Genomic DNA, 13,384 nt, shown 5'->3' with positions numbered 1-13,384 from the left:
AATCAAGGGAGGCAATGGCATCAAAAGCAGTGCCGCCTAGACAAAGTCTAAATGCTATGGGCCAGCAAACTAGTCAGGGCCATTGGCCAAGAACGATAGAGTTAAGAGAGAGGCAATTAGCTAGCAACCTCCTTAATACACTAGTGACTGCCCCTATGGCCCTAAGCTTAGGCGACCTACTTAGGCAGCATCCAATGCTATGGCAGAAGCTGAAATAGTGGGTCAAAGAATCAAATGAGCCAATTATCACAGAATTGCCTGAGCACGACGCAGAAACGCAAATACCAAGTTTGACGCTGCACTTCATGCCTAAATCCTTGCATATCAATGCTTTTTGGAAAGGCACAGAAATGCATGCAGTCCTGCTAATCTTAGCTCTGGGGGATGCCACAAGAAAGGGAATCATAGACACGAGGGCAGGAGTGAGTGTGCTAAGCCATGCAATACTCCAAACTTGGGATAACCCACCAATCAAGACTGTTAGGTTCAACATCACTTTGGCTAATGAAATGAAGGTGAAACCGTTTGGAGTGTTGAAGAATTGGCCAGTGAAGATTGTAGGAATCCAATTCTTGGTTGACTTTATAGTCATGAAGGGAGTGGACTATGACATCCTTCTAGGCTGACCCTGGATGCGCAATGGGAGATTCGTAGAAGACTGGGGGCAAAGGTCTTATCTTCTTAGGCAATCGAACAAAGGTTGTAAGAGTAGAGATGGACACTTGGAAGACTACGCCAGTCAACCTAGATGCCAACTCCACCATGCTAAAGGGTGCTGGACAGATTAGGAGATCCTATGGGTAAGAAGGGGAGAAATCATCCAACAACATCAAGTTCTTCAAAGCATAAACATCAGGCTCATCAAGATAGTATCTCTTGATACTTACCTAGTGCTTCTTGGCACTTGTCTTTCTTAACACATTCAAGAACAACTCATTTGTTGGTTTTACTTCAGTTCTTGCAATGACAAACATGAAGATTTTTAATGTGGAATGCCCAATTGATTACATCCCTTGTAAGCCTCAAACTCATTATAAAAGGATATACATTGCTTGAGTATACTCACGATAAGACTTCCTTCAAAATGTTTGAACTTGAGAAAATAACCAACTCAATGTGAAGGATTTCACACCTGGAAAGAAAAGACAATGTATCATCTCATGAGGAAAGACATCTAGGATCTATTTGAGGATGATATAGGAGATGCAGATGGCAAGAATGAAGATGATGAAGATGGGTTCATTGAAGAAGTGCAGCTCAAGACAAAAGAGTGGAAAAAGATGAACAAAAAGGCTCTAGGCATCATTCCATGGGAACTATCTGATGGTGTATTGCACCATATCTCCAGCATCAAAGATGCAAAAGAGCATGGGATGATCTTAACAGGATCTTTGGAACTCAAGCTAAAAACTCAAAAGTAAAATTACTCATGCAATTCTATAAGCTAGATGTAAAGGATAATTCTCCTATGACCATGCATATTAACAATTTTAAGAGCCTAAAAACTCAACTTGCAACTTTAAAGGAGAACATAGATGAGGTTGAAGCCATGGCAATGCTACTAGCAAGTGTAAGTCAAAAACCAAATGAGAACCTTTTGTCTACCCTAAGTAATATTCCTAATCTCTCACTCAAAGACATTGAGCATTCTCTACTTGATGGAGAAAGTACACTTAAAAACAAGGATGCAAAAGAAATCATCTCAAAGGACAATCTCTTGTACACCAAGGAAACTTATGGAGCAAAAGGACACGGACAAGGATTCAACACCAATAACAAGGATCGGGTCACATGTCATTATTGTGGTAAAACTGGACACATAGCCACTGAATGTTTCCACAAGAAAAGAGCACAACATGTCTAGAATGGTAACCATCAAAATCAATTCATGAATGAAGAAGATGCTTCCACTATCAACAACAACTCTGAAGTATCGTTTTGAAGAAATTTTCATTCTATCTTTCCCATGGTGGATCTTGTGTTTTCCACAGTGGATTTATTTTCCATTAGTGGATATTGCTTTGTAAAAACCCTTCCCAAAGATATACAATGTCAAGCTTTAACTTGACTAGGTTGCCTATGGGCTAGTCTCTCGGGCCATGTCATCATGTAGGGGTCCAAAAGCCAACAAGTGTAGGAACTCATCATGTGGGGGGAGGGGGGGTTTGAAAGATATGACAAATGGTGTATGCTCTAGGAAGAGATTCTCTGTATCCCATAAGCACATTGAGGAGAGTGGAACAACTCAAAATCTACATAAGCATGTACTTGGTTCTTATTTCAATGCAATGCTATTGTACATTGTACTTCCAATCTATGTCCTTGTCATGTCCTACTCAAGATTGTGTTTATGAGTCCAAGCACTTAATCTTGGAACCTAATTCACTTGAGTAACAATCATTGTCTCTTGTTATGTCATCATGGTTCTAGTCTTTGCTTTCCAACCTCCATAACCAACCATGATGAAGATCTATGTTTCTCAACATCTTGGACACTTGGGACTCATCTTGGTCACTCCCAACCTTGGTCATTGACATTGGCATTTATCTTTGATCTTCTCAACTTTAGTTTGTGGCTAAATACTCAAGAAAACATGGTGTCATAAAACAAGGGCAGCCATTGAACCACTTTGAGAGCTTCAGTTATGCTTATCCACTCATGCTATGATGTTGGGATCATTGGAGGTTGCTTGCCTGATGACTTGAGATGTTTTTTGAGTTGATCTTGTGCTCCATTTTGGATTATATAGAGTATCATTTGCTAGTTACTATAGTTAGTTTGTTGTAATACCTCTGGGGGACATCCTATTTCTTCTTAGAGCTTTATAGATCTGCTAATCATTATGTGGCCTCATATTGATGCCAAATCATTGGGAGATGTTATGTTGATGTGTTGGAATGCTTTTATGACTGATTTAAGCTCAAAATAGCGCAGATTTCAATTGTTGTAATAACAGGGCAAAAAGCTTTTGCACAGGGAAGTTTTATGCCTATTGCTCCTACATGTCATTCGGGTGCTTCATATAAATGTATTAATGCTTCTATGCTATTAACCCCAACATGAAGAAAGCAAAAGGAAATAAAAAAGACGCAGGGCAAAGGCGCAAAAAAGGTAGCTCGACTGAAGAAAGAAGAGGACAAAAAGGCCAAAAGCGCAAGGGCAACCTTAAAAGTCCAAGGCAAATGCAAAAGGGGAAAGGTGCATTTTAAAATACAAAGGCGCACCCTGAAATCTTGTAAAAGAGTGCCAGGCTCTCTCCTGTGCAAATTGTAAAGATAGACGGGCAGTGGAGAAGAAGCAAGAAAGATAGGAAGGAAATAGGAAAAGAGGACCTAGGCCAATGGCCGGTCATGTAAAAAGGGGATGACCGCCCAAGGAGGAGTAGGGCATGTATAAAAGCCAAAAAGTGGAATGAGAAGCTCATTCTTGTGTGTGGCCAAAAGTAGCTCTCCTCTTCTTGTTCTTGCTTGCTTGAGCTTGTGCTTAAGAGAGGGAGTGTGAGAGTGTGAGGGAGTGAGTGTGTGAGGGTGAGGGACCGTGGGGGGTGGAGAAGCTCTCCATCTTCTCCTCTCTTCTTCTCTTCTCTTCTCTTCTCTTCTCTTATCTTGCTCGCGGCGATGGAGCTTGGAGCTTGGAGCAAGAGGATCGAGATTGCTTGAAGCTTCACTTGGATCGTGAAGCTACCGGAGTGTGCGGGAGAGGAGGCAACTCGATCGTCATGAAGGTAAGCTCACTACACCCGGTAGGCATGAGAGCGTGTAGGCTATGTGAGAGGTAGCCATTAGCATTTGGCTTGAAACACTTGAAGCAATAAGCGGTCCGTGGGTCTTGGTGGTTGAGTGTGAGCTCCCACTACATTTTGGATCCGTTTCCAGGACCAACGGATTCGAGCCTTGAGTGCTTGCCCGCTCCACATCGAGCATTGAAGTAGGGTTTTCCCTGAACCGGTGCTTGAGATAGGTAGGAAATGAGGGGGTTGAAGATGGTATTCGATCTCCTTGGCAAGTAGGTTTTTTGCTTTTTTGAGATTTATGTTGTGAGATGGAGTAGTGTAGGTATTTACTTTGTGATTTGGATGCATTAGAGTAGGAGAAAACAAAGAAAAACAAAGAAAATAAGCATTAGGGTTTCTGCTGTCAAAACAGGGAAAGAGGGTTTGATTTGCTTGCCGATTTGTACTTTGGAGGTTATTTGTTATTCCAGGGGTATAGAATCCTTCATTCATGTCTATTCTTGCATTCTGGAAGTTTGTGTGACCCCTCAAGACCAAAATCATAAAAAACGAAGCATTATTCATCCAATCTGCCAAAACTGAGCCGCGTTCGGCCCATCCAAGTGACGGCCATTTTGGGCCAAACCCCACAATCGACCCTTGGCCCGCGGCCCGCGGCCCGACTGACTCGGCCCAAAAACTCATTCGGCTCGGCTGGCTAACTCGGCCCATTCACATTCAGCCCTCAGCCTGGCCGACTCAACCCAAAAACTCATTCGGCCCGGCCGACTAACTCAGCCCATTCCCATTCGGTCCTCGGCCCAGACAACTCGGCCCTAACATCGACTCGGCCCATCCGAGCGATCCACTTGGCTCGGCCGACTCGGCCCATTCATCCCACTTGGCCCTCGGCCCACACCCATTCGGCCCTCATCCCAGCCCACTCGGCCCTCGGCCCACACCCATTCGGCCCTCAGCCCACTTGGCCCTCGGCCCACTCGGCCCTCGACCCTCAGCCGGCCAAATTTGGGACTCGGCCCAAAAACTGCAATTTTTCTAGAATTCCATTTTGGCCAGAAACTGAGTTGCCACCACCAAAATAGACTCCAGAAATCGTATAGAGCCAAAGGCATATCATAGATCTATCACTAGGCTAAAATCCACAGCAAATAGTTCAAAAATTAGCTACCAGATGTCCTCCCAATCATGCATGGTATTTACCATAACGGCCCTTCGGGCTAGGGGGGACTACCCCCCCCCCGAACCCCCGCAGAGGGGGCTCTACCCCCTCCGCATCTCCCTCGGTAGGCTAGAGAGAAAACATGCACCGCAACAGATCCTCTGGATTAGGCCCTAGTGTAGTAATGGCTCTACACAAGCATAGATCTTCACTTGCAAAGTAGCAAACAGAAGCCCATACCCAAACAAAGACCCTAGAACCTCAATGGGCCAATCTAGCCATCAAGGGCAAAAAGGCCACACCACAAGAACACATGTACATTGTGTTCAAAATGCGTCTAGTCGAAGCAGAATGCAACATCATCAAGCTATCAATGCGAGAATGACTAGACATGACAGTCTTGACGATAGATGTACCTTGAGCAATGCTGCACAGATGACCCAAGACCTCAGTACAGAATCCATGTCTGACTGTGCAGAATCCATGTCTGACTGTACCAAGACCTGGAAGATGAAGACATAGTGTCACCTGCTTATCTTAGGGTCAAACTCACCTGCTTATCTTAGAGGATGGACTCTACTAGGTCAACCAGAGCTCAAACAGACTGATGCAACTCTTAATCCTTACGGGGAACACCCACAAGCACTTCTAGGGAAGTGCAAAATCCTTGTAACTATTAAACCAGAAAGCTTACGAGTCCTGTTCTATGTTCCTCCAAATAGCGAGAATTGTGGAAAGGAAATCCTCCTAGGAAGGCCCTTCAAAAAGGCAACGAAGTGTGAAGCCGACTATATAACACAGAGGATACACCTAACACTACCAGGTGTGAGGACAATCACGACTTTTAGCAAGGGTGACCTCAACAAACCTCGAGGGAAGGGCAAGGAGCATTCTGACATACCAAGCAAGCCTAGTAATGAGAGCAAGGAGTTGTTGAAAGAGTTAATACAAGCGCAGGTTGAACGGAGAGAACCAGTGAGTGAGGCCATACTTGAAACAAAAAGGTTAGGAGACAAGGCCAAGGATAGGGTTTGGACTTACAAATATCGTAGAAGACCACGAAAGAAACCCATGCCTTATAGACGAAGGCATTGATGGAGAGCTAGCACAATGCCACAATGGATATCCAAGGCATTGCTTTGTGCTCAAGGGTATTATGCAGGAAACTGATGGATTTGGGTACCAAAACCCCCTGCTAAACCACCTCTGCCAAAAGCCCAAATTATGTCAAAATCAAAGAGGCGTAGGAGGAAACCTAAACAAAAATCCAAGTCTCGAACCAAAAATATTGGAGTGATTGAGCCCCTCACGATTGAAATCAAGAAACAAAACATGACCTATCAAAAATTAGATCCTCAGTCTAGTGTGCTTAGCAAGCAGATATCATAGGTAACTATCGAGCGTGCACAAGGTCCACTAGTGCCCAAGGAGCCTTTAACTTCCCAAGAGGATAATGAGCACCACAGGCACAACATTGCTCATGATAAGGCTAATTGCTCAACAAAGCTAATGACAGAATCGTCTAACAATCACGAGCAAATTCTCTAGTCAATGCTAGCCCACATAGGAGTCCCAAATCTCCTACATCCTCTTTACCTAAATGGACACAAGAAGCACGACATCAGCAGCCTCGTGTCGCTGCTCAACCTGCATAAGTGTGAATGCACAAAGGCAACAAAAGACACGACCACTTTTGATCTGCCTAAGGACTTGACACCGCAGTCTACCAATGGTAGCCAGTCCATTGAACTAGCCACCACTACTTCCAATCAGGGACCACATCAGTCACAACCTTTGGCCGTGACAACACCCATTGCAGAACATGTCCTTTGGAAGACATGTCACAACAAACATCCTTGACACCTCCAATCCTTCCAAAGCACCTAAAGCCTAGGCTTGATGATAAATCTCTCGAAGACTTGGCCAAAGAAATGGTGCATCTGGCCAATGAACCAGAGATGAAGTGCATGGTGAAGCTTGATCACAAGCTGACAGCCATCACACGTGCATACATCCATGTGAACATCGGAGGGCCAACACCAGAGCACACAAAGCTCATAGCTGAACCACTGACTTGGTATGAGTAGCAACATGTTTGTTGCTACTATGCAGCTATTGTTGAAGAAGTCATGAGTGACATCCCAAAAGCCACAGCTAGAAAATTGCGCTTGATATCCTCATTTTATATAGCTCTATGTGAGACAAACAAGGAAAAGCTTGAAGCAATCAAACGAAAAGGGAAAGGACAAGGTATCCTTGCACAAAATTGGTACTCCAACCAAAGTTTGGCAGCCAAAATTGGCCACCAACTAATGATACTTGCTGAGCAAAGGAAAGCCCTTTGGACATCAATACATGATTCCACGTACGTTGCCCCGACCTCATTGAGAGTGTTGGCAACTACCCATGATGCTTAGCTTTCTACCACTGTCCAAAAACATCCCTTGTATGATAAAGTGCTTCTAGAAGAATATCTACACGTGGCTAGCAGGCTAGGAGTAAGGAGCATGGTACTTGATGTCAGCACATATGTCTTTTGCCTCACTCAAGACCCTGCAATCCTAGATCTCTATGCTTCCCATCAATACAACCCTAACTTCTTCAATTGGTTTCTTCCAAGCCTACATGACAAAAACCCTAAACCGTCTCATGGTTCTACACTAGAGTCACCCAAACCTCTAGAGCAAGAGAACAACAGCTCTAAACACAACACTCACCTTGACAAGAAGCAATGGAGATAGGTTCTAATAGATAAGGACAAAAATCTAGAGCAAATACCTAACCAGGAGTAACTCTCAATGCAATCAAATGCGGGGCTGAACAGAGAAGAATTAGTTGGACAGCTAGACTCTCCAAAAAGAGAGGTAGTTGAACCCTCGCAACCTAGCAAGGCTGTTCAACCTAGTGAGGCCGTAGCAAAATCCCATGACGACATGCCACAGAAAGAGAATGCTAAGGCCCAACCAAGCACATCAACTACTGACCTAGTTCAAGATCCTGAGTCCTTAAAGGATACACCTCTAGTGCCCAAGAGAAAGAGAAGAAAACAACAAAAACAATGACAATTGCAAGCTACTGCAGATGACAAGAAGATTAGGACCAAGAGTATTGAAGAGATGATGAACAAAGCGTCTGGTTCATCCATAGATAAACCCATTGCCATCTCTCCTAACAGCAGTGAAATCTCAGACACATCCATGTGTTCTGATAAATCAAAGCAACAATTACCGTCAACTATTGCTTGTGACACTCAATCCACCGATAGAGAAACTCACATTGATCAATCAAGAGTGGATACAACACTATCACAACAGGATGCTAAGACCACGCTGTCGTGTTGCTGCGCATCCGAGTCGTATACGCCTCCATTTCTTTTGTTGTGCATTTGTGTTAATCTCTGCGTGTGATTCATTGTTTGTGTGATGCATTTTAATAATCCGCATCCAATGTATATATTCCCTTGCGCATGATTTTGTTTGGACGCATGATGTGCGTGTATTAGAAAAATATGAAAAACTGATGCCAAAGGATCTTTGTCCTGCTGCTTTGAATAACAGCCAAGGCACTGCCCTCTAGCTTGCTTACAGGCTCATTCACCATTGCTCCTTTCTCACTGAAATCCTCATGAGAGATTGATAGTATATAAACTATCAGAGGCAAATATAATCTGTCAGAGGCCGTCACAGTGGCTGAACAGGTTGCGAGGAGGATGAATTCCGTCAATAGGACTGAAATGCTGATTGCAAAGAGATGTCAGACATCAGATGTTGTGGAAAATCACTACGTCAGAAGCAAGGAGATGAACAGAGGGTAATATGTGAAAGCTTTTACATTGTAAAGTCTTATGGATACATCCATTGCTTGTTATGAATCAAGCTAACAGAAGAAGCAATTGATCTTTTGGTTATCTGACAAGAATGTATGGGGTCGAAAACCGTGAAAGCTTTATGCAGAACATGAACCAAAATGAATGCCCTTATTACGAGATTAAGTGGATGATGATGCTGTGTCTATTCTGGGAGAAAAGGGGATTTTTTTTTTTGAAAAAGCTTGATATAGTGAAAGGAGGGAAATAGATGGAAAAAGCAGAACAGAGTGGGACGCAGAATGACAAAAAGGAAGGGGGAGTAATGCTAATTGGGGGGGGCAAAGAATTCGAATTGACGGGGAGAGAGAGAGAGAGGCCAACACGTACTCAGATCCACCCTGACAATCCTTCCCTTCCACCATGTCTTACGCTTACCTCTTCAAATACATTATCATCGGAGACACAGGGTGGGCAAGTCTTGCCTCCTTTTGCAGTTCACAGATAAGCGTTTCCAGCCCGTCCATGATCTTATCATCGGTGTCGAATTTGGTGCTCGCATGATTACCATAGACAACAAGCCTGTCAAGCTTCAAATTTGGGATACAGCGGGGCAAGAATCGTTCCGATCTATCACAAGGTCGTATTATCGTGGAGCTGCTGGTGCTTTACTGGTGTATGATATTACAAGGTAGGAAACATTCAACCATTTGTCAAGTTGGTTAGAGGATGCTCGTAATCATGCTAATTCGAACATGACCATCATACTGATTGGCAACAAGTGTGATCTTGATCATAGGCGAGCAGTGAGCACTGAAGAAGGTGAACAATTTGCAAAGGAGAATGGATTGATATTTATGGAGACATCAGCCAAGACTGCTCAAAATGTTGAAGAGACACAGACAGAAGTCAACCGGGTCTCTCGTGTTTGAATCTGTGATTCTGCAGACATTATCACATCTACTCGGAAGTGCATTGCCGATTGCATCTGGTGTCGCCTGTGGTGCAAAACAACAGGCATATGATAAAAGCTCCCAGCGCAGCAGCCTTCAAGAAAATAAGAGAAGTATTGACGCAGAACAACAGGCATATGCCACAAGCATCTCGCAGGACAGCTGCCTTGAAGAAGATTTCCCTCTTAGAAAAGAGCAGCCTCGCAGTGTTCCAATCTTTTCAGTAGATTGCTGTTGCTACAAGTATTTGGAAGCACCTGAGTCTTCTTGAAAAGTAGTATGGCCATGCGGACAGATGCTGCAACGGAGAGCAGCTTGCATGCAGGGCCAGCCTGCTCAGTTGGTGGAGTGATATGTGGACAGCTATGCCAGCAAGCAGTTGTGAACAATGCCTTGTCTGTACCAAACCCTACTCAGTGCCTTGAGTATTTGGCTCTTTCCCAGCAACCTAAGATGATGTCCTAATGAGTAGTTACAATTCCCATTCTCACTGTTCTTCAACTCCTATGTGTGAAGTTACAGTGGATAGAACTACAATTGGTGGAGTTTTGAGGGACTTAACACAGCACATCTGGTTACAGGGCAGATTCATACGTGGATGCATATGTACATGTGATATGCATCGTTTGGATAGACATGCAGTTGAGTCATAGACAGCCAGAATAATGAGCAGTGGGAGCAGGGAGTGGATGGCTGCATGGCCACAGCACAAGGCTTGAAAGACCAGCAGAGTAGCAACATGTCTGTGGCTTAAGTGAAGTGCCTGCCTATATTCTCTCAGAAATGAATACTCCACCTTTTTATGAAGACAATTTAATACCTTGCTTTGGCTTTGGAGATACAATCAGATTGTTCCTCATTTGTGCTTGACTGAGCATACTTCTTTTGATGCCTACTAGACTCCTACTTTGTATGGAATCCTGAAAATGTGTTCACAGGAATTGTTATCCAGCTGAATTTATCAAGTGCCAATGGAAAAACTGAACTCAAGCATCTGAACGTAAAATTGAATATGTTCAAATTTTTCTGAACATAAACTTCATGTAACTCACTTGACAAGGAATATAATGAACTTTGACATCCAATATTCGAGTTCTTCTTGTTAGCCTCATTTCTTGCTGTACCTTGAACCCCGTGTTCTACAGCTCTCACACGATCTCTTTGACAACGCCGGTCACATCCGAGGAGAACCATGAAACAACTACCATAAAGCCTCAAGAGAAATATGAAAACATCGAAGGCATAAGAAATCTTGGCATTGATCAATCTTGCTCATCTAGGCCTGAGCCCCTAGCTATGCTAAAGCCTAAGGAAACCCTTAGCACTTTGCATGAGATAGCAACCGAGCAAGCCCTCATAGAACATAGAGATGTGGTAGAGTGCTTGACTGAGTGGGACACTAAACTGAAATTATTCGCACGTGTCTATGTTCATGCAGACATGGGCACATTCCCTAGGGAGCAACTTGAGGAATATTTGCCTTATCGGCTATCATGGGAAGAGCAAGAATATATTGACGGACATTATGACAAGCTCTTACATGAACGCATGTGACTCATCTCTGACGAGGAGGCTAACAAACTACGCTTAACCGTGACATTTAATGAAATGCTCTGCTAGCAAAATCTCTTAGAGATAGAGCAACTAAAGCGACAATCAGAGGGTAGAAGCCAATTTGAAAAACATTGGTTTGAAAACCGCACTACAATGGCCAAACTTGGAGCCCATATCATAACAGTCTCAGAGGAGCAACTGGCCAAATGGCGGTCCCAAAGAGACTCGACTTATATGGCACCAACTTCATTTCGAGTTCTAGCTATAGTTTGAGGTATGGACCTAGATGGAACTAGCCTAGAGAGCCCTTTGATTAATAAAGTTCTCACTGAGGAGGAGCTACATGTTTCTAGTAGACTCGGACAAGGCACCATGCTACTCGATGTTGCCAAATATTTATTATTGCTAAGTAGGCTACCACAGAAGCTAGATATGTGTGCCACACTCGAGTAGTTCTACAATTGGTTTTTATCCTCACGGAGTGACATGGTTTCATGAACATGTACATAAATAAACAATGTGTTTTGTGACTGTGTAAATAATACCAAAAGAAGCAAAAGCCAACACACCCCATGAGCAATGATGACCAAGTGCAGGTGATACGCATCAAGTCAAAACTAAGGGATTCAGGTTGGCAATGTCTTTTTTAGCTGGACATTTTCATTATGGTTGAAGTATGTGACTTGCATGTACTCTCACGCCTTTCCAAGTGAATGCAGAATGACACAGGTCAATGCCTAGAAGCATTTAATATCCAAATCACCACAAGACCACCAACCCCACAAAGAAGCATTATGGAGGAAGTGATAGGAATACCAAGAAACAAAAGCCATGACAGAAGTGCCACTGGATGAGAACCCAAGGACACCTTTGCAGAAAGCACATATTGCAACTCAGCATGGCCAAAGCATAATCATCGATTACCTTCTCCTTCTTGGCCAAACTCTATATTCGGGCAGGAGCCACACTCTCAACAAGGGCAAGCGCCTCTTCATCATCCAGGATTCAATTCGTAAGATGCTCTGCCCTTGTCCATGCACAGCTCACTCCAAGTGCTACCTCAATTGTTTGATGTCTCACATGTTACAAAGAGGTTTGCAAAATCTCAAGTGTATCTCTTCATCTCAACAACAGTTCCTGAGAGCGGAATTTAGGTGCCGGGAAGTGCTTGAAAATAGCTAAAAATTATGAATATCAAGGGAAAAATATTCACTGTCAAAGGCGGCGACTCAATCTAGGGCGATTTTAAGCGTCAAAGTGCTTTAAAGGTGCCCGAGCGACACTTGTTGATTTTTCATAATTTTTCAGACAGTCATGTGGGTTGACACAAGCAACTAGGCAATGCGGGATGCTAAGCCGGACACCCAAGATTTTTCAGAGTACAATTCCGAGTTCGGATGTGGAAATGGCCAAGAAGTCGGTCAAGATACGAAAAGGTGGACAAAAAACTTGGACAAAGTTGAGTGTGCCTTTTGGAGACTTGGGCCCCCTTAAAAATTTTATGCCACAAGAAGCAAAAAATCGTGATCAAGAAGAGGGCGACGTGTGCAGACATGGCGCCGAAATTTGCGCTAGGAAGAGAGAGAGGCATCATGCCTGTTCAATACAACCCCCATCACTGATCATTGCCCTTGCTTCCCTCCCGAATGCTGACTCTATCGCTGCCTCTCGCCCATCAAATAATGCTCTCTTTGAAGTTCTCTGATTTTAGTCTTTCTCTCTCCTCTCTCTCTCTCTTCTAAGGGGAATTCATGTGGGAAGAAGGAAGAAGAAAGAATGATGGAGGTTTGTCCGGCATGGATCGGATTGCTCCACGGGCTGGAAACGGTGATTTGTGATCGTCATGAGCATGAAGTGCTGCTGATTTTCAGATTTGCAACCATGGACATGAAACCCGAAACACGCAAATAAGCGGTAATTCAATTTTTTCAAAGGAAATTTGAGATTTCATGGCTTTTGATTGATAAAATGTTGTTCATGTGGGCTAAAAATTGTTTATGTTGCTGTTTTCCATGAGTACTTGTTGTTCATAATCAGAAAATCAGAAAAATATACGTCTTGAGGTTCAAAATAATACACTAAAACACGTAAAATATGGAAAATCAAGGGAAAATGATGTTTTTGGGTATGAAAATGGAAGAATAAATAGGAACACCAACTAAATTTTCATTTTGCTGCAA

General features: G+C 43.4%; 1 pseudogene; it reads left to right on the top strand.

The window, feature by feature from the left end:
- Window positions 1-9,120: 9,120 nt before the first annotated feature.
- On the top strand, window positions 9,121-9,629 carry LOC148026004 (ras-related protein RABB1c-like; annotated as a pseudogene).
- The last annotated feature ends 3,755 nt before the right edge of the window (window positions 9,630-13,384 follow it).

The sequence above is a fragment of the Lygodium microphyllum genome, chromosome 14 (assembly GCF_053477565.2).
Source record: "Lygodium microphyllum isolate KBCC chromosome 14, Lygodium_microphyllum_v1.1.10, whole genome shotgun sequence".
NCBI lineage: Eukaryota > Viridiplantae > Streptophyta > Polypodiopsida > Schizaeales > Lygodiaceae > Lygodium > Lygodium microphyllum.
The sequence above is the reverse complement of the archived record's forward strand: the minus strand, read 5'-3'. Positions and strand labels throughout refer to the sequence as shown.